General features: G+C 45.5%; 1 long non-coding RNA gene across 12 annotated transcripts in view; it reads left to right on the top strand.

The window, feature by feature from the left end:
- The first annotated feature begins 17,021 nt into the window (after positions 1 to 17,021).
- Positions 17,022 to 18,897, top strand: part of LOC123278288 (uncharacterized) — a 38,215-nt gene continuing 36,339 nt past the window's right edge. For 5 of the 12 annotated variants that reach the window (XR_006515606.2, XR_011498888.1, XR_011498890.1 and 2 more), the window contains exon 1: positions 17,025 to 18,290. This is a non-coding gene — a long non-coding RNA (uncharacterized lncRNA). Of the gene's footprint in view, positions 18,291 to 18,897 lie in introns of all 12 variants that reach the window. The other 7 variants (XR_011498892.1, XR_011498889.1, XR_011498894.1 and 4 more) reach the window with 6 other exon arrangements.

Genomic DNA, 18,897 nt, shown 5'->3' with positions numbered 1-18,897 from the left:
GGAGTTGGAGTCTTCCCTTTCTCAGCTCTCAGGATTAAATTCTGATAATTGAATTGTGTCCTGAGCCCCTGCACAGTCCCTAGGCCCCTCCTGGCAGGTGAATTCTGACTCCGACTTCTGTGCCCAGTGTTCGGAAGCTTACTTTCTTTCTGGGCTCCTTCCTTGGGTGGAGATAAAATAATCCTCCCTGTGAGTGTTACTCATCAGGTCCCAGGTGTTCCCTCCCTGGGTTCCCTGGGCATCAGTCTCATCCAGGACAGCAGAAGTCCATGAGGGGACAGAAGCCAGAGGAAGCAGGGCTCCAGCTCCCCCTCACAGCTCACTCCCCTCCCTTTCCCAGAAGTGCGAGTCCTCAGGGACTTCTCCCCACTCCATCCCATCCTCTCTGCTCTGCCACGTCCCTCAATTCACCATCTGAAGAAGACGTGGGGACAGGTTTTCAGGTGGGTAGGCTACTCTCCGTCCAAGCACCACCAGGTGTACCAGACATCCCCCATAGGGCTTGGCATTGCCCCATCAGTGAGGTGGGACCTCCTGGAAGACAGCAGACCCTGGGGACAGGGACTGACCTGGTTGGCAGGTGGCTGAGTCTCTCTGAGAACTTCAGCCAGCAGTTCTGCTTCAGGAATCAGTTTCCTTAAATGTTGGATCCTGGTTTGAACCATATTGGAGATTTTCAAGTGTTTGCTTTGCAGCAACAGAACTCTCTGTCCAGCCGAAATCAACACTCTTCAAAACAATCTGCTCAGTAGATATGGGAACGGAGGCCCCAGGTGACAACAAGAGAGTTCCCACAGAGACCTCAGGGCTCAGAGGAGCCCAGTGAAAACCCTCATTCCAGCTATTTGGATCTTCTGGATTTTTAAACAAAAGGGATTTGCCCTTAAATCTCTCACGTTATTCCCCAATTTTTCCTTCCTTCCACCCCTCCGCTCAGGAAGGGCTCCCCCAAATTTAAGAACTTGTGCACCAAAGACCAGTGAGTGAGCAGGAAGCTATCATTGAGGTAACACGGAGGCTTGAGATCTGGAGGAGGTGAGGGGAAGAGAGGTGGCCCTCTGTCCTAGTCTGTCCTCAGAAGTCAGGCCCACTGCTTCTTCTGTCTTCACTGCACCTCACAGGGGAGGGCACCCTGCCCGCCCCAGGTATGGGCACTGCAGGATCCCACAGACCAGGAGATACAGAAGCTGCCCAGCCTTGGCATGAATGGTGGACCTAGGACTGATATGTGTGCTCTCTGTGACTCTCCACTCTGCCCCGATAGTGGTCACTGCTTATCAATCCCAGTGGGATTCAGTCAAAGTTCACTATTGGCCATGATGTATACTCCAGATGGCAATGAGAAGTATCTGGAAAATTGGTGGATTCTTAATGGATCTTTTCTCACAAGACATTAAACGTTTCCACGGAAAAGAGGAAGCTAATGTCTCCACCCAGTGTCCTGGTCACCCGCTATCCTTTCAGTCCGACATCGCACTTGGGGGTCCCTTTCCTGAGTGTAAGAAGGAAGAGTTCTCTGCAGAGTAATGACCTGAGGGGTTCCTAGGGAGGTAAGGCCTTTGGCATGGGCTCAGGCCCAGCCTGGGTTCAGAGACTCCTCGGGGACTGGGGCAGGCAGGAGCTGCTTGACCAGGACCACCAAGACACCCATCAGCAGGGGCTGCTTCACCAGGCCCCCTGAAACACATTGTATTTCTCCCCACCCTAATCCAACTGGGGACCTGGACACACCCTGAGAGTCCAAAGGACAGGCCTGTGGTCAGTGGCGGGGCTGGGAGTGAGGAGAACACAGGCAGAACATGACCTCTGGATCAGAGGGGGAGTGGCCTCTCCTCTGTGAGCCCCTGAGCAAGTCACTGCCCCTCCACGGGTCTGGGTCTCCTTCTCTGGGAAATAGAGGGAGACAGTCTGTGGTACAGGCCTCACAGGGGCATGACAAGGTTCCAGGGAGGAGGGAAATGTGCTGGCTCCACCTGGAGGGGTGAGGGTAGAGCAATGATGACAGTCAGATGACACTGAGTCCTCAGGAGACCCTGGAAGGCAAGTGGTGTTCTCCTCACACTTTGCAGATGAGGAAATAGGCTCAGGGAGGCCAGGGCAGGCCCAAGGTCATTCACACAAGTGAGAGTTGGTGCTGGGACTGATCTAGAATCAGAACAGGCTGGAGGTGGGAGCAGGATAGTTACGGGGTGACTGGGACCAGATGTCCAGGGTGCAAGGTCAGGGGCCTGAAGGGACATTTGGAGGGAAGTTTGGCCTCAATTACCCTGTCCTCAATCATGGCAGGAAGTGATCTTCATTTTGGCCTTCCTGGAGATGGGCCCCCTGGGAACCCAGGAGAGGCAGCAGCAGTAGGTAAGGGTGCCTGTCAAGGAGGGGCCCAGGAGTCAGGGGCTCTACAAAGAGGGTCCTTTCCCCCTCCAGCCCTACTCCTAGTGCCACAGAGCCTGAAATGCCTTTATTGGAAGTGACCAGGAGGAGGCCCGGAAAGGCTGGGTGCAGGATGGATTTGGGGTGGTGAGATGCAGGGAGCACATACTCTGGGATTTGCCAAAAGCTGGGGCTGGGAGGTGACTGGGGGGAGTTTGGTGTTCCTGGAAGGGAGAGGAGAGAATTGAGGGGAGGCAGCTAAGGGTCCTAGGCTGCTTTATGTGGGAGCCTGGGTGGCCAGGAGGCTGGGGTGCGGAGTTTCAGGGGAGAGTCCTTGGAGGCACCTGAGAGAGGGAGCGCATCACCACCCGACTCCGATGGCACAGGCTGATGTCCCCTTCCTTGGCACATACTTCAGTTACCTGTAGCTGCTGGACACTGTGGTGGAGGATTATCTGGAGGTAAATGAGCCTGGAGGTGGGGCTGGGGGATCAGGATTCTGTGGCTTGAGGGGAGAGAGCCCTGCACTGAGCCCTGAACTCTCAGGACCTGGCAAAACTCCTCTCATGAGAATCTCACAGCCTCCCCTTCATGCTGGAGCAACAGATCCATCTTAGCGAAGATTGAATGGAAGATCTGCATAAGCCACTGTCTGTGTTCCCTGGGCTGGTGAAGCTCAGAGCTGTCTGACTGCAGAGCTGTAGGAGGTTGTGTCCGAGCTCGATTCAGTCTCCCTCAGGCCCTGCAGGTGGGAGGGAAGTCGGGCCCTTCAAGTGAGGAAGCACATCAGTGGCCCAGCATCACTTCATGCCTGAGGCCTCAGTTTCCCTGTCTGTCATTAGAGACAGTTGGGCTACAAGGTCTCTGGCCTCAGCTCCTGTGGCCCCCTTGCTCTGGATCCCGGAGCCTGGCCCAGGTCCAAGTCCTGTTTCTGGCAGTGCCAGCTCCTAGTGGGCCCTGGTGGCCATGCAACATTAGAAGGGGTGGAGATGGGAACTACTTATGGGCTAAGGGGGCTCTTTCTCATGGACTTTGGTTGTCTGCCTTCCAGAGCAATGTGACCAACTTCCAGAAATGGAATGAGGTGAGCAGCTGTTGGGAGGGTGGGGGTATAGAAATCAGAGACCTTCTGGGCAAGACTCTCTCTGGCCCCATCCCTTCTGTCATATATTTACTTGGAGAGTTAGATACACAGAGCTGGGGTAACCCATCCCTTTGGCAGGAGGGGGAAGGGGCTGGCCTCAAGGACACTTTCCTGAAGGAAGAGCTACTTCAACCCAACTGTGAGAACGCGCAAGTCCTGAATGGAATTGGAGGGAAGCAGGGTTCTCACGTGAGCAAATATCCCACACCAGCTCCTTGCCCCTCTCCTCACTTGCTACAGGGTCCCTACTGGGTCCTCCATCCAGGCCCTGTCTGCATCCTGTACTTCTTCTGTCCCAGGAATTCAAAGTACTTAGGGAGATCCAGCTGCTCCAGGAGGCTGCAAATCAATACAACCAGGAGCAATTTGAGGCCTGGTTCCAGGCCATGGAGCCTCTCAGTGAAGATGAGAGGTGAGATGGGGCAGGAGTTGGGTGAAGGAAGGGTGGACTCTCTCCAGAGAGCTCATGGCCATGGCACCATGTTGCATGGCACCCCCTGGGGCACTGGGATTCCAGCTGCTGGCAGGCTCTGGGAGGGACACCTGAGGTGTGGCTCCTGGTAGCTCACAGGGCTACTCTGTCCTATAGCTACAACCTGTCCTGCCAGCTGGAGTGCCCATACCAGTGGGGCAGAAAGATTCGAATGTCCTTCAAGGCCAAGAAGAAATGGCCACCTTCCAGCTCAGGGCTGAGTGAGTGTGCAGTCTGGCAGTGACTGAATCCAGGGGCTCAGTAAAGCTTTAGGCTAAGCATGGGCCTCGGGAGCAGGAAAGCCAGCGCTGGTGTCCCAGCTTCACTACAGTCCTGGCACAGATGATTCCCCTCACCCTTCTGGGACTTGCGTTTCCTTCTCTGTGGAATGGGTGACACTACCTATGTCAGGGACAAATGAGATGCTGCTGATTGAACAGTCAGTACAGGGTTTCGGGCACAGAATGCAGTGGGGGTTAGGATTTGGGCTGTGATTCTGAGGAAGCTCCCCAGTAATCAGTTTCTTCTATTTGGTCACCAGGCCCCTGACATAGAGCCTGTACCAGAGGCAGGTCACACTCCTGAGACCAGCTCAAGTTCAGCTTCTTCCTCAGCAGCGGAGACACAGCTGAGACACTCAGGGTGTACCAGGCCAGCTCCTCCTGCCCTGATAGGAAGGAGAATATTGTAAGCCTTTTCCTTGGGTCCTCTGAAGTCTAAGATGGAGGGGATGACCCCACTCTAACTCCCTGACATCTCTAGTCCAGCACCTATTTACCTATTGCGGAGGAGAAATACTTATTTGTTGTTAATAGCAAATATTAGATTTGAATATTATATTAAAATCTTGTTTCTTTTACAGCCTGGAGTAGTAGTGTGGTTCTTTCACTTCCTGTGCTCATATAATTGAGATACAAAATCTCACTTTTCTCCTTGAATTAAGAAATCTTGCAGGGTGACAGCTTATTGTATGTAGGAGAAGGGAGAAGGGCCAGCCCCATCCTTGGCTGCTGAAAGATACCCCCAGGCCCGCTTACTCAGAGGACAGGTTCATTTCAGTGTGGTTCACCTGGGCCAGCAGCAGAGACAGCCCCTCAGAACTCCCTGGATTTAGAGGTTGGAGATACTTTCACAGGCAGAGCAGCAACTACTGAAAGCGGGATGTCTTTCAAATAGCACTAGCCGGACCATGTTCTTTCCCAGGACGGTGGCTGCCTTTCTACAGCTTTGGAAGAAGCTGGAACGTTTTCTGCTTCTTTTGTTGAGGTTTCTTCTGACCAAATATTAGAAACTTGCAGTTTTCTAGTTCAATCTCTGGATTGCAGCAGCGCTAAGTGGGGAAAACAATGTAAAAAGATTGAAATGTGTCTGTGGAGAGGACAAGGCCAGGGGAAGGTCGTTTGCAGATGGACTAAGAACAGGCAGGACTTTCCCTTCTCAGGCCCTCTCTAGGGGCTCTGTGTTCACCCTTTACCTAGACTTGAATCCTCCTGGGATCCTGGTCCATGACCTCTGAAGTCCTTTTCCTGCTTGTTTTGTATCCAGGGGAAAGATTTGTGATGCAGATTTTAAGGCTACAACTGGACCTTGTTCCATAAACATCTCTGCACCCTGTGAACTAGGATTTCCAGCATCCCTGCATTTCCTTATACAATTCTTCTTAGGGCAGAAATTCTCCCAGAAGGCCCCCAGCCTCTCCGTCACATGCATCGTGATCACTCCTCCCTGGCTGGGACCTGATGGATCACAGGCCAGCTCTGATTTGCCAGGAGAAGGGACCACAAGCCTGGCCAGTGAGTGACCCCACACTCTCCCTTGCTGCCCAGTGTGACTTCGGGTCCCTGTGGTTCTGAGGTCCCTGGTCTCAGACAATCAACATTTTACACACTCATTTATGTTGTTATCAATTTGTCCTAAAGGGGCAGCTGGGCCTGAGCCTATAGAACACGCAGTCCCTGGTATGGCTGTGTTGTTTTCCTCAGTCTTGTGCTGTGGTTATGTGTTATGGGGTGTGAAACTTCCCAGTTGGGAGCTTTGAAAAATGAGGCATGAGAGTAGCCAGGGTCAGGGGATGGGGGCGCGGGTCCAGCAAGGAATGCCATCAAACAGATGATCCCTGGGCCTGCATGGACACAGCCTTACCAATTAAAGTACTGAAATGCTTCCCATCTGGGTGGTGAACATGCACTGCTCTGAGCTCACCCCGAGTACCAACCCCATGACCAGGAGCTAAAGGGTTACCAGCTTGCATTTTGAATGTCATCCCCTGGAAACACCCTGTAAGATAAGGGCCAGATGAATTGCTTGGCACTTCTTCTCCCTCTTTTCTGATGGCTGGAAGTGCCACCCAGGGAGGCCCATCAATAATTCAGTCAGAAGCAGAGTATAAATCATGGTTCCTGGAGCCCAGGCCCTTCCTGACATGGCATAGACATCCAGGAAAGTGATTTGTTAAAGGAAAGTTGTTAAACATGTACTTTCCCTCCAAAGAAAAAGAGGAGCACCAGTTTCCAGGGCTAGTCCAGGGCTGAGGGGAAGGCGCAGTGTCTGAGGGGTGGTTCCTGGGAGCCTACATGTAGAAATATTTAATGTCTTAAATATTAAATTTGAGTATTTTTGTATTATATATGAATACACATATATGTGTACATATATGTACTTATATGTATATATGAATACATATATAATACTCAAACTTAATAGTAACAGAATAGGAAAGAAATAGAACCATCAAATCCATGTTTTTGAAGCTAGTCACCTTTTCATGGCTGGTATTTATAACTACCTTCTTCTGTTATCCATTTCGTATTCCTGTGGCCTCAGCAAGCACTTCAGCTGGTCATGGTTCTCTGCCTGTTTGGGAGACCCTAACCTTCATTTCTGAAGGATCTGGTCCATTAGCAGTCCTGTCTGGATTGGTGTCTTGTAATTTTTCATTGACTTTAATCACAGGGCATGCTGATACAAAGGAAGCCCTAAGGAATCTCCTGAACTCCTGACATGGCTTCTTTACCTCCATTGTGGAGCAGCAGTCCAACTTCCTCTTGGAAGGAAGAGGATAAAGATTAATCATTTCAACCAGTACAAATATTTCATTCTTTCCCTGTTGATTCAGAGACATGAGAGGACGAAAGTGGCCAGGTGGCAATTTTAACTTCCAGTTCAATGGAATCAATGTGTCTCTTGATAGAAGCCTAACTCCCTTAGGAATTAAGACCTCTAGACAAGCAGAGCATAAAGTCATGTGGACATGCAGCAAAAATTCTGAATACCAGGGGTAACAGTGGTAATAGTGAGTGGTACCACTTGCATTTCCACCTTGATCACTGGATCTGTAAATCCTGGCTATGGGAAAATCAGCGCCAAATCACAGATGCTGATTTAGACCATATACGGCTTCCTAGAAAACATCTCCCCAGGGATGCAAGGAATTGCCATCTAGGGGACACTGTCACTCAGTCTTCAAAATCCCATCCTACTGTTCTATCATGGCAGCTGCTTCGGGATGGTGGGGAACATAGAAAGATCAGTGAGTCCATGCATGTCAGTTCTGACCAAAGCATTCCATGCAGGCTAGGCAAATCTGTATCCAGAGTAAATGCCTATCCTAGAAAAAACAAAATATTACCCCTTCAAAGTCCAAATTAATCCAATGGAACTACCTATCACCCAGGGCTGATCACCCCAGGAAATGATGCTTTCTCAAGGACTCTGCCTTGGTCCTGGCTGCTGATAGATTTGACACTCTGTAGTGGCTGTGAATTGGTCAAGTTGATAAGTGAAAGTCCATGATGCTAAGCCCATGCATAACCTACATCCCTGCCATGATGGCACTTTATTCATGAGTTCTTTGGACATCAACAGGTACTGCTGAGGAAGGAGACTGACTGGTATCCACAGAAAGGGTTATCCTATCCACTTGATTATTACAATCCTCCCTGCTGAGATCACTCTTTGGTGAGTACTCTTATGGGAAACAAATAGATTCACATTTTTTTGTCCATTCAGAGAGGATCTCTTCCCTGTACCTCTTTGTCACAAATATTCTGACCATATTCGTTCCAAGTCCCCGACCAACCAGTCAAATCTTGACGCTTGAATTAAAACGCATCATCCTCTGGCTATTTCTCCTTCCAAGCAAAATGAACAACCCGCAGTATTGCTCAAAGTTGTGCCCATTGGGAGGATTTCTCTTCTCCACTTTCTTTTGTAGATGTCCCAAAAGGGTGGGGTAGTGCTGCAGCTATCCACTTTTGTGTGGTGCCGGCCTATCACATAGAACCATGTATAAACCAGGCCCGAGTTTTCTCTGCCTCAGTTAACTTACTGTAGGATGTTCCCCATGAGGCCATAGGTACAGTCTGTGAGAATGAAGGTAATGCAGCCTGAGTGGGTGTCATGGATTTTTCAGCCATATCTTCATGTAACTTAATCGTGTCTTCAGTGCCTGCTCCAGCCCGATCACATAGAAACCACTTCCTTTTGAGGATGGAGTACTGCTCTGCACATCCAATGTTATGGTTTGGTAGGTAAGGTAACACCTCATTCAAAATGGTTAGCCAAGGTCACATGGTCACTTGGTGGCTATAGCTGTGCATTTAGCCTTTACTAAGGCCCAGTAGTAAGCAAGAAAGCTGTTTCTCAAAAGGAGAGTATTATCTGCAGTGGATATCAGAGCTTTACTCCTAAATCCTAACAGTTTGTGTTGTGATTCCTCTCTAGGGGCCTGCTAATGGCACCACGCAACATTTCCACATGGCGCTGACACTTCTGAATACTATTGGGTCTCCTGGATCATATGGCCCCAGTGGCAGAACAGCTTACCCAGCAACCTGGACCTGTTTCAGAGCCTTTTCTTGTTCTGGTCCCTACTCAAGACTTGTAACTTTTTGGGTCACTCAGTAAATGAGCTCAAGTAATCCACCTTAATAAGGATTATGTTACCTGCAAAATACAAAGAGGCCCACTATGCATTATGCCTCTTTCTTGTTCATAGGAGGGAAGGTGCCAGATTACACAACTTATCCTTCATCTTAAAAGTGATATCTTAACATATCCAACACCACTGGACTCCTAGAAATTTCACTGACGGGGGTGGCCCCTGAATTTTTGTTGGGTTTATTTCCTACCTTCTGACACACAGTGTCTTACCAATAAGACCAGAATAGTTGCAACTCCTTGCTGACTAGATCAAATCAGCACAACGTCATAAATGTAATGAGACAGTATTATGCTTTGTGGAGGAGAAAGGCAATCAATGACCCTGCATACTAAATCATGACGTAGAGCTTAAGAGTTGATGCATCCCTGAGGTAGGACTTTGAACGTGTATTGCTGTCCTTGCCAGTGCAAGGCAAACTGCTTTTGGTGGCTCTAACAGATGCTGAGGAAAAAAACCAATTTACCAGATGAAAGCCTGCATATAAGGTACCTGGGCTCAAGTAATGAAACCACATCAGGGACAGCAGCTATAATTGGAGTCACCACATGGTTGACTATATGATAATCCTCCATCATTCTCTAAGATCCATCTGTTTTATGCACAGGCCAAAAGATGAATTGAATGGAGGTGGTGTGGGATTTATCACCCCTGGATACTTCAAATTCTTGACAGTGACACTAATCTCTGCAATCCCTCCAGGAACTCAATATTTATTTGGTTTATTATTCTCCAAGGCAGAGGCAATTCTAATTTCTACTTGGTGTTTCCTACCTTAATAGCTCTCACCCCACAGGTCAGGGGTGAGAATGTCATTTTATGTGATGCTTACTGTAGGGAAGGTGGATTTGGGGATTCTGCCATTTGCTTAGTATGTCCATTCCAATTATGCATTCTGGAACTGAGGAAATGGTTACAAGATGGGTTCAGGGACCTGCTGTATCCATGTGAGACAGACCTGAGTTAAATGACATCGTTCACCTGATTTCATAAGTCCTCCTCTGATTGGGGAAACACAGAGATGTTTTTGCTTCCTGGAATTAGTGTTGGATGAGAGACAGTATCTAGTAATCCTTAAAAAAAAACCTGATTGTTTCCTTTTCTCCAATGTACTATAGCCATTATAAACAGCTATGGTTCCTTTGGAGGTGACTAGGGGAAAGAGAAACACAAGAAAATTTTTGGCGGTGCAGCTAAATCTTTCTAAAAGGGGATTGACCTCCCTTTCATACAAGGGGTTTTGTCTATGTCAACTGGCCAAACTCTGGAAATTGATTGAAGGGCCATAACTCTGTTTTGGTGATTCAGGTTAGACTTGTGTTCACTTAGAATTATTCTGCTTATATGGACCAAGTAAGACTTTAGTAGATTGCCTTCTCTTTCTTCTCTAGAGACGCCATGATCAAGTAGCTAATACCATAGGTCTCCGTGTGTCAGGTTATTCTGATTACTGCTTTAGTCCACTAACCAGAATGGAAAACCACATCCACCTTGTCTTTGGAGAGTAGTAGCCACCACTCAGTCTCTTCCACAGTGGTTTCCAGTTATCCCCATTGTATATAAGGATCCCAGTTCAGTGACAACGGTTCCCACTGTAATTATTGGCCTACAGAGAAGAGTGACCACAGAGCTTCTCAAAAACTCTTAGGCTCACCTCTAGGATTAGTTTCTCACAGTGCTGGCAAAAGGTATGTCCTCTGGACACTTGCAAGCACAGGCAAGCAGGTCTTACACGATCAATCCTCTCTAACATTGCAATCACACCAGCCTTTGGATACCTTTTTCTATGGTATAACAAGGAAATTCAGCTTCATTTAGTGTACTCTGCTTTGTGGTCTGTGTTACAGCCAATCAGCTGAACAAACTGGTAGAGCTCTTTCTAACCCCTCGAAATGCAACATTAAATAGAGAATGTCTGCTTAGTGGGCCCAAATCCATACATTTGACCTAATCCAATTTTATGTTTTTCCACAACTTGTTTTGTTTGTTCCCTCTGTTTCTTATTCCTCTGTTTCTTTTTTCTTGCTTTCCTGTTGTATTTGATTTAGAATTCCCTTATGATTCGTCTATAGTGATTTTTTTTGAGGAAGATTAGCCCTGAGCTAACATCTGCTGCCAATCCTCCTCTTTTTGCTGAGGAAGACTGGCCCTGAGCTAACATCCGTGCCCATCTTCCTCCAATTTATTTGTAGGACGCCTACCACAGCATGGCTTGACAAGCAGTGCATAGGTGCGCATATGGGATCTGAACCAGTGAACCCGGGGCCACCAAAGTGGAACATGCGCGCTTAACCGCTGCGCCACCAGGCTGGCCCCATCTATAGTGATTTTGAGTGTATCGTTTTTATAGTTTTCTTAGTGATTGCTCTAGGTATTATAATATAGAAATACAACTTATTGAAGTCTACAGGCAGACAACTTACCCATTTCAGATGAAGTGAAGAAACTACTTCACTTAGGTCCCCCTACCTCTCCCCACTTTGAAGCATAACTATCTTATGTATTTGCACTCTCTACAGTAGGCACCACATAAAATGACATTGCAAATTTCACTTCAACTGTCAAACATGAATAAAAAGGTCATGAGAGGATAGTTGATTATATCTACCCTTACTTTTATCCATTTAATTGTTCTTTCTTCTTTTGTGAAGTTCCAAGCCACCTTCTGTTACCATTTCTTTTCCTTTTGGAGAATTTCTTCTGCCATTCTTGAAGAGTACGTCTGCTGGCAACAAATTCTCTTAGTTTTCCTTCTTCTGTGAATGTCTTTATTTTCCCAATATTTTCACTGGATGTAGAATTTGGTGTTGACCATTTTCTTTCACATCTTGAAAAATATTGCACCATTTCCTTCTGACCTCTGTGGTTTTAGATGAAAAATCTGCTATTAATTGAATCCTTGTACCCCCTATAGGTAATATGTCATTTCTCTCTAGATTCTTGCAATATCCTTGTCTTTAGTTTTCAGAAGTTTAAATATAATGTACTTTGGCATGGTTTTAGGGGGGAAGCAGGGTGGAGGTTTGTCCTATTTGAGGTACACTCAGCTTATTAAATCCATAGGTTTATGTCTTTCACCAGTTTGGAGACATTTTCAGCCATTATTTAAAAAATATTTCTCAGCCTCACACTCTTTCTCCTATGTTTATGGGACTCTAATTATACAAATATTACATCATTTGCTATTGTCTCACTGGTTTCTGAGGCTTTGCTCACTTTTTTAAGACTCTATTTTCTCTCTTATCTTCAGCTCTGATAAATCCCGCTTATTTCAACACAAATTCACTGATTCTATCGTCTGTCATCTCCAATCCAGTATTGAGCCCATCCAGTGAGTTTTTTCTTTCGGTTATTATATTTTTCAACTCTACAATTTTCTTTTAGTTTGTTTTTATATCTTCTATTTCTTTGTTGAGATTTTCCATGTTTTTGTTTCAAGCTTATTCTAATTGTTCATTGAAGTACTTTTGTGATGGCTGCCTTAAAACCCTCATCAGATAATTCTAACAAGTGAGTCATTTCAAAGTTGGCATCTTTTGATGGTCTATATTCTAGCTGTGACTTTCCTGGTTCCTGGCATGACAGGTGATTTTCTATTGTATCCTGGACATTTTGTATATTATATTGGGAGACTCTGGATCTTATTTAAATCCTCTATTTTAGCAGGCATTCATCCTGGTTAGGTTTATCACACAGGTTCTGATATAACTTTGTGGGCTGTGGTTCCCATGACAATTTAGTTTTCAGAGCCCTTGAAGTGCTCCTCTGACCGGCCTCATTTGGGCATTGCTTGGAGGTCACTCTAAAAATACATCACAGGATCTCACACTGCAGTTCAAGTTTCAAAACTTTTGGCATGTTCTTATCTGTTCATGGTTGCATCGATGAGATGTCTGCCCGGGACTCCTTATGCAGTCTTGGTGAGTCCCTTTCTCTAGCTCCTTCCTCTCCAAGATCCTCCCTCTCTAATTGGGAGAATGAGGGATGCCGTGTGCCACCACTGGTTGGGAATGGAAGATCAGTCTTCCACTCCATCTACACTGAGAAAAGAGGAAGGGAGTGCCAATTTGGGCTCCTGGCTGCCACCATATGGGGGAAAATGTCCAAACTTCCTACTCAGTTTTCCTTGGTACTGATCCAGCAGGCTATCTCCTACAACACTAGTGGGAGACAAAGGAACAGACTCTCAGATCTGTGACCACTGATGCTACCAGTGGAATAGGAAAGCACCCACCTGGGGTGCCTGCTGTTGCCTAGCAGGGGTGAGAGACTAGATGTTTGACTTGCTCTTTGTTGATGCTGCCAGTGAGACAGGAAAGTGACTTCCTGAGCTACTTGCTGCTGCTGGGTTAGGGAGTCAGTATCAGCAGGTAAGAAAGCGTCCACCTGGGTTGCCTGATGTTTCTGGGTGGGAAACAGGCATCCAGACTTCTCACTCAGTCCCCACTGACACCATGGATCATCCATAGTATTTGGGAAGGTTAGGGTGAGTATTGTAAAAAATGTTTCTGTCCTGCTGAGCTTCCCATGTCCTGACCTTTTGGCCAGAGAGAACAAGTTTTTCTTAGTTGTTGGGGTTTTTTTTGTTTTTTGTCTGGGTCTATTGGTGATTCCAGGTTACAGGCTTCTCCAGTGATCAGTATGAGATAAATAGGAGACTCAAAGAAAACCTAAAGAACTCATCGCTGTGTCATTCCTTAAGTGCTGAAGTCTTTAGCCAATCCACTCTCCTCTTTTCATCTTTCCGTCTTCATACAATTATCTGTTAAATTATTTCCAAGGTTTTTAATTGTATTTAGCAGAGAGAAACAGGGAAATGTGAGTCCACACCATTGTGCTCAGAACCAAAAGCCACATTATAATTTTTTTCTTTATGATTTGGACATTTCTTCTTAAGTTTTTGCTTCATATTTTACACACATTGATCTAATTGAAGAACTCTTTTTTTCTACTATATTTTCATATGTATTATCCTTGTATATAAAAAGCTTCTTACATATTGATCTTGTATGCAGTCAACATAATGAGCTTACTGATTAGAAACAGAAATGTGAGCAGAGCCTCTCAGATTTCATTGGCAGATGATCTTGTCATTAGGAAAATTAATGATGTTGCAATATTCTCATCTTGGTCTCACATAAATTGGGAGTTGCTTCAATCCTTAACCAGCAGTGATTAACATGGGTTGAAATATGCCCTCCTCCAAAAAAAATTCATATGTTGAAGTTCTCATCCCCAGTACCTCAGAATGTGACTGTATTTGAAGACAAGGTCTTTATAGAGGTAACTAAGTTAAAGTGGGGTCATTAGGGCAGGCCTTAATCCAATATGACTAGTGTCCTTATAAGAAAAGGAAATTGGACACAAACAGGGACAGAGGGAAGACAGTGTGAAGACACAGGGAATATACGGCCACCTACAAGCCAGAAAAAGAGGCCTGGAACAGATCCTTCCCTCAGGACCTTCAAAAAGAACCAACTCTGCCAACACTTCGATCTCAGACTTCTAGCCTCCAGAACTGTGAGGAAAAAAATTTCTGTGCTTTAAGCCACGCAGTCTGTGGTGTTTTGTTATGACAACCCTAGCAAACCAATACAGGGCTTAATGGCCTTTTAATATTTTCCAAATTAGGGACGGTCTTTCCATTCTGTGAGTTATATATTAAAAATGAGTATTATATTTTCTCAATTTTTTTATTGTGGCAAAAAGCACACAACATAAAATTCACCCTGCCAACAATTCCCAAGTGTACATTATAATACTGTCAACCCCGTGCACATTGTTGTGCAATAGATCTCAGAATCCCTACCGCCACCATCTTGCATGACTGAACCTCTATAAACACCAACTTCCCACCTCCCCCTACATCCAGCCCTTGGCCACCACCATTCTATTTCGCTTCTCTGAGTTTGACTACTCTAGATACCTCATATAAGAGGAATCATGTGGCTTTTGTCCTTTTGTGACTGACTTATTTCACTTAGCATAATGCCCTAAAGGTTCATACGTGTTACAACATATGACAGGGTTTTCTTTCCTTTTAAGGCTGAATAATATTTCATTGTGTGGATATAGCACATATTCTTTATGCTTTAATCCATCAATGCACATTTAGGTTATTTCCAACTCTTGGCTATTGTGGATAATGCTGTAATGCATTTTCCCAAATGTTTTCCTGGCACTTAGTGAGATTGAAAAAAATTCTTCTTATATACATTAGTTAATGTAATAAATTACTTTCCTAAATTTCTAAAGTTTAAATATTTGTCACTCTACAGATAAACTTGCCTAATTATGATTTGCATTGACATCAGTTCATTACTAATTTAAGATTTTTGCATCAAATATTTTGTTACAATAGCTTTGTGTGTGTGTGTTCAGGAAGTTTGCATACTATGGGGATTCCCTGCTTCTTGAATATTTAGTAGAGTTTTCTAGTAAACTTTAAGAAAGGAAGTATCTTCTGGATATGAGGCAGAGAACAGAAAAATAATAAAGTGGTTGATATATTTAACTATATCATAGGAAAACTGTAGTTTTATTAAATTTTTTATATACTCTTTGCTTATTTGTTAGAGTGGCATATATTATTTTATTGATGAAAATAAAATTCAATAAACACTTTTAAAATAAAACAGTATCTACTGGGAACTTCTATGAAATATGAAACTTTTAGCAATATTCTGCCATCAATTTCCTCATCTCTGAATTGGAGATAGATAATAACATCTTCCTTGTGGATTGCTGTGAAAATACCCAGGAGTAACACATGTAAAACACTTAGCATCATGTAAGTTGGAAAGTAATGTTCCATTCATTTTTCCACCAGGATGATTATAGGTTTTTCTTAGTGCTTGAAGTCTGCGGTTTTCAAAAACACTCTACTGTTGCAAAGTGAATCATTTTTATAAATTCTTTATACAGTTTGAAGACCCTTTGGAATTCAAATTCAGGCTTGTGTATGTGTGTATGTGTGTATGTGTGTGTGTGTCTATATACATATATCTCAAATAATAATTCAAGCCTTATAATGAAAAGCTACCCTCCCCACTCCTTACTCTGACTCCCAGAAATATTCTTTTCTGGTTGAAGCTCTGTATTTCTACATCAGCTACTTACACAGCTTTTTCATTTTTTAGCTTTCGACTTTTTCTAATTACCTTCTTCTCTAAAAAAGACAGTATGTAGTTCTCTTACATACCTTAAAACATAATACCCCTCGTCCAATATAATTATTTAATGAATTAGGATACATCAAAATTCAATGTTTATTGCTTTATGACATAAATGTTTACCATTTTATCACACATGAATTTTATCCAGAGTGGTGCCATGTAGATATTATGAACACGTTTTCTCATTTTTTCTTTTGACCTTTAAATGGTGAAATTTCTTTGTTTATTTTCTTCCTATGAATTCATCCCTGGTTCATCCCTCTCCATCAGAAATTTAAACACTTTTCAGTAAATTCAGATGTATGAGACAATTTACCAGCTTCAGTTTTTGCTTGGGGACATCCCTCTTGGGCTTGAACTTATATATATGCATACATATATACACTATATCTTGAAGGATAGAGGAGAAAAGGATGCTTATCTCTGGGCAAAAAGACTAGGAGATAGCGGTGGGCGTGAGAATATTTCACTGACTTTGTACACCTCTTTGAAGTTTTCTTGTATGTACATCCGTGATGTAGTCCCCTTCGTCCCCCCAAGTTTTTAAAATTAAAATAGCGCTAGATCTACTGGCTTGGGACAGCAAGCTGTAGAGGAATGTGAATACAAGATCCAGTTTTTAAAAGAAGTTAAGAACAGCAAACATACCCCCGTAGAGAAAGGATTGAAGAAAAGTTGTTTGCTAAGCATCCAGCTACCTGTACAGTCTAGGGATCCACAGAAAGCCCCGCCTTCAGGCCCGGGCCCTGGAGCTACTTTTCTTCCACAGTCCAGCCCACCAAGCCTATTCCAGCCGCACCCCCGCCCCTGGAACTGGTCCCCGCCCACCGTCCAGCCCTTCGACTCTAGCCCTGCCTCCAGGCCTGGTACCGCCCAGAGCTTTGTCATCGTTCACAGTCCCGCCCAGAGGTCTAGTCTCCGCCCACAGCCCCGCCCTCCGGGCCGGGGGCCCCCCATCGCCTGGTCTTCACTCACAACCCCGCCCGTAGAACTGGTCCCAGTGCCTGGTGCTGACGTAGCCCACGGCCCTCACTAAGCAAAGCGGACACCTCGCCCTAGGCTGGGGGACGGCCCCGCCTCGCCCGCTGCCTCGACCCGGCGCCCCGACCTGTCCCGCTCTCCCCGGCGCCGGAAAGAGACTGGAAACAAGCGCAGAGCGTTCAACCCGAGGCCAGAAGCAGAAGCGCGGGGCCGCGCCGTGGAAGGAGCGGCGGTGCTGGCGGTGGCGCTGCGCAGGGAGCGGTGGCGCTGCGCGGGTGTGCTGTGTCCTCCGTGCCGGACGGGGTCCGCGTGGTGCGGTCTGCCTTAGCGTGGGGGGCAGCCCTAGGCGAGCGGCGGACGGTCTGGCGCTCCGGTCCGAGTCCGGGGAGAGGCCTGGGCTGCCAGTGACTCCGCGCTCGGGGCCCGGCGTCCCTCAGTCCCTCCCGGGAGCCCCGTTTCCTCCTCTGGGCTGTTCGTTCAGGTCTGCCGGAAGCTGCTGTTTCCTCCCAGTTCTGGGCGCCGCCATCCACTCCTCATAGAGTGCGCTGGTCACCTTCCCCTGTGTGGTTTTTGCCCCCACGGGATTTTTAACCACGTCTGAAGGCATTGTTTTGCTTGTTACAGATGGTGGCGCGGATGCTACTAGCATCTAGTGCGTGGAGGCCAGGAATGCTGCTCAACATCCTACAATGCACAGGCAGCGCCCAAGACAAAGAATTATCCAACCCCAAATGTCAGTGATGGGGAGTTTGGGAAACAGAGCTCTAGGGCCTGAAAATCTCGGGAGCCCTGAATGAACTGTAGAAATTGTTTAGAAGTCCACTGAGTCTCTTATAGGGCCCGTAAGTGACAAGCAGTGTTCAAAGTGTGTAGTCACCAAAAAGTCTCCATCCAGCCAGATGAGTTGAGCAAGTCAAGTGCACACAGCTTGAAGCTGCTTTCTCACATCTTGGAGAGCAGATGGCTTTATAGGATTCTGGAAAATCCAGTCACAGCCAAGTATTATGTTAAATCAGCAAATACAGAAAAGACAAGAATAGGATGGGCTTTCCATCTAACACCTGTATTACGCCCTGTATAAGGCCTCAAAAACAATATTTGTGGCTTTTTTCTTCAAACAGGAAAAGCATCTCTGGAGCTCAAGTTTGAGTTGAACTCAGCCTCAAGGGTCACCTGTCCTCACTGATCTGTGGATTTCTGCGTGACCGGGTGAGTACCATGTGGAACGTGTAACAACAGGTTCCAGCAGCCTCTGCTGTGCAGAAGAACTACTAATGGGCTTTCCTGTGCTCAGGTTGTAAACACAAGAGTCACAAAGAGTGAGGGTATCTTAAGAAAAGTATTTATGTTGGATGGGTTATATTCAAGGGAAAGATAGTAAGCTGTATGTGGTTATGTGTATGTAAATAATTTAGTAAATAGTTATGTGCCAATAAATACACATTAAACAAACATATAAATAACTGTAAATATGTGTATCAGTAAAGAAATAAAGATTTACTTGCATTCTGTAATACTAAAATATCGAGATTTTATATATAAGAATAAATATATAAACTTTTTACATGTATATGTATTATTACTAAGTACTGGCAGGACCACTCAGCAACATTCCTCAGGTCCATTCAGTTTGACTTCTAAAGCCCTATAAATCCTCCACAAAGATTCAAAATATAGGGGCACAACGGGGAAAAAATGATTTGAATTTCTTTATATTAGTAACAGAAATTTAAAATTGAGTTGACCAGCAACAAGATGCATTTTCACCAAGTGTTTTTTAATTTTTTCTTAATGAGATTTCAAATCATTTGGAGGA

The sequence above is a fragment of the Equus asinus genome, chromosome 27, assembly GCF_041296235.1.
Source record: "Equus asinus isolate D_3611 breed Donkey chromosome 27, EquAss-T2T_v2, whole genome shotgun sequence".
Taxonomy (NCBI): Eukaryota; Metazoa; Chordata; class Mammalia; order Perissodactyla; family Equidae; genus Equus; species Equus asinus.
Note: the sequence above shows the minus strand (reverse complement) of the source record. Positions and strands in the feature narration are given on the sequence as shown.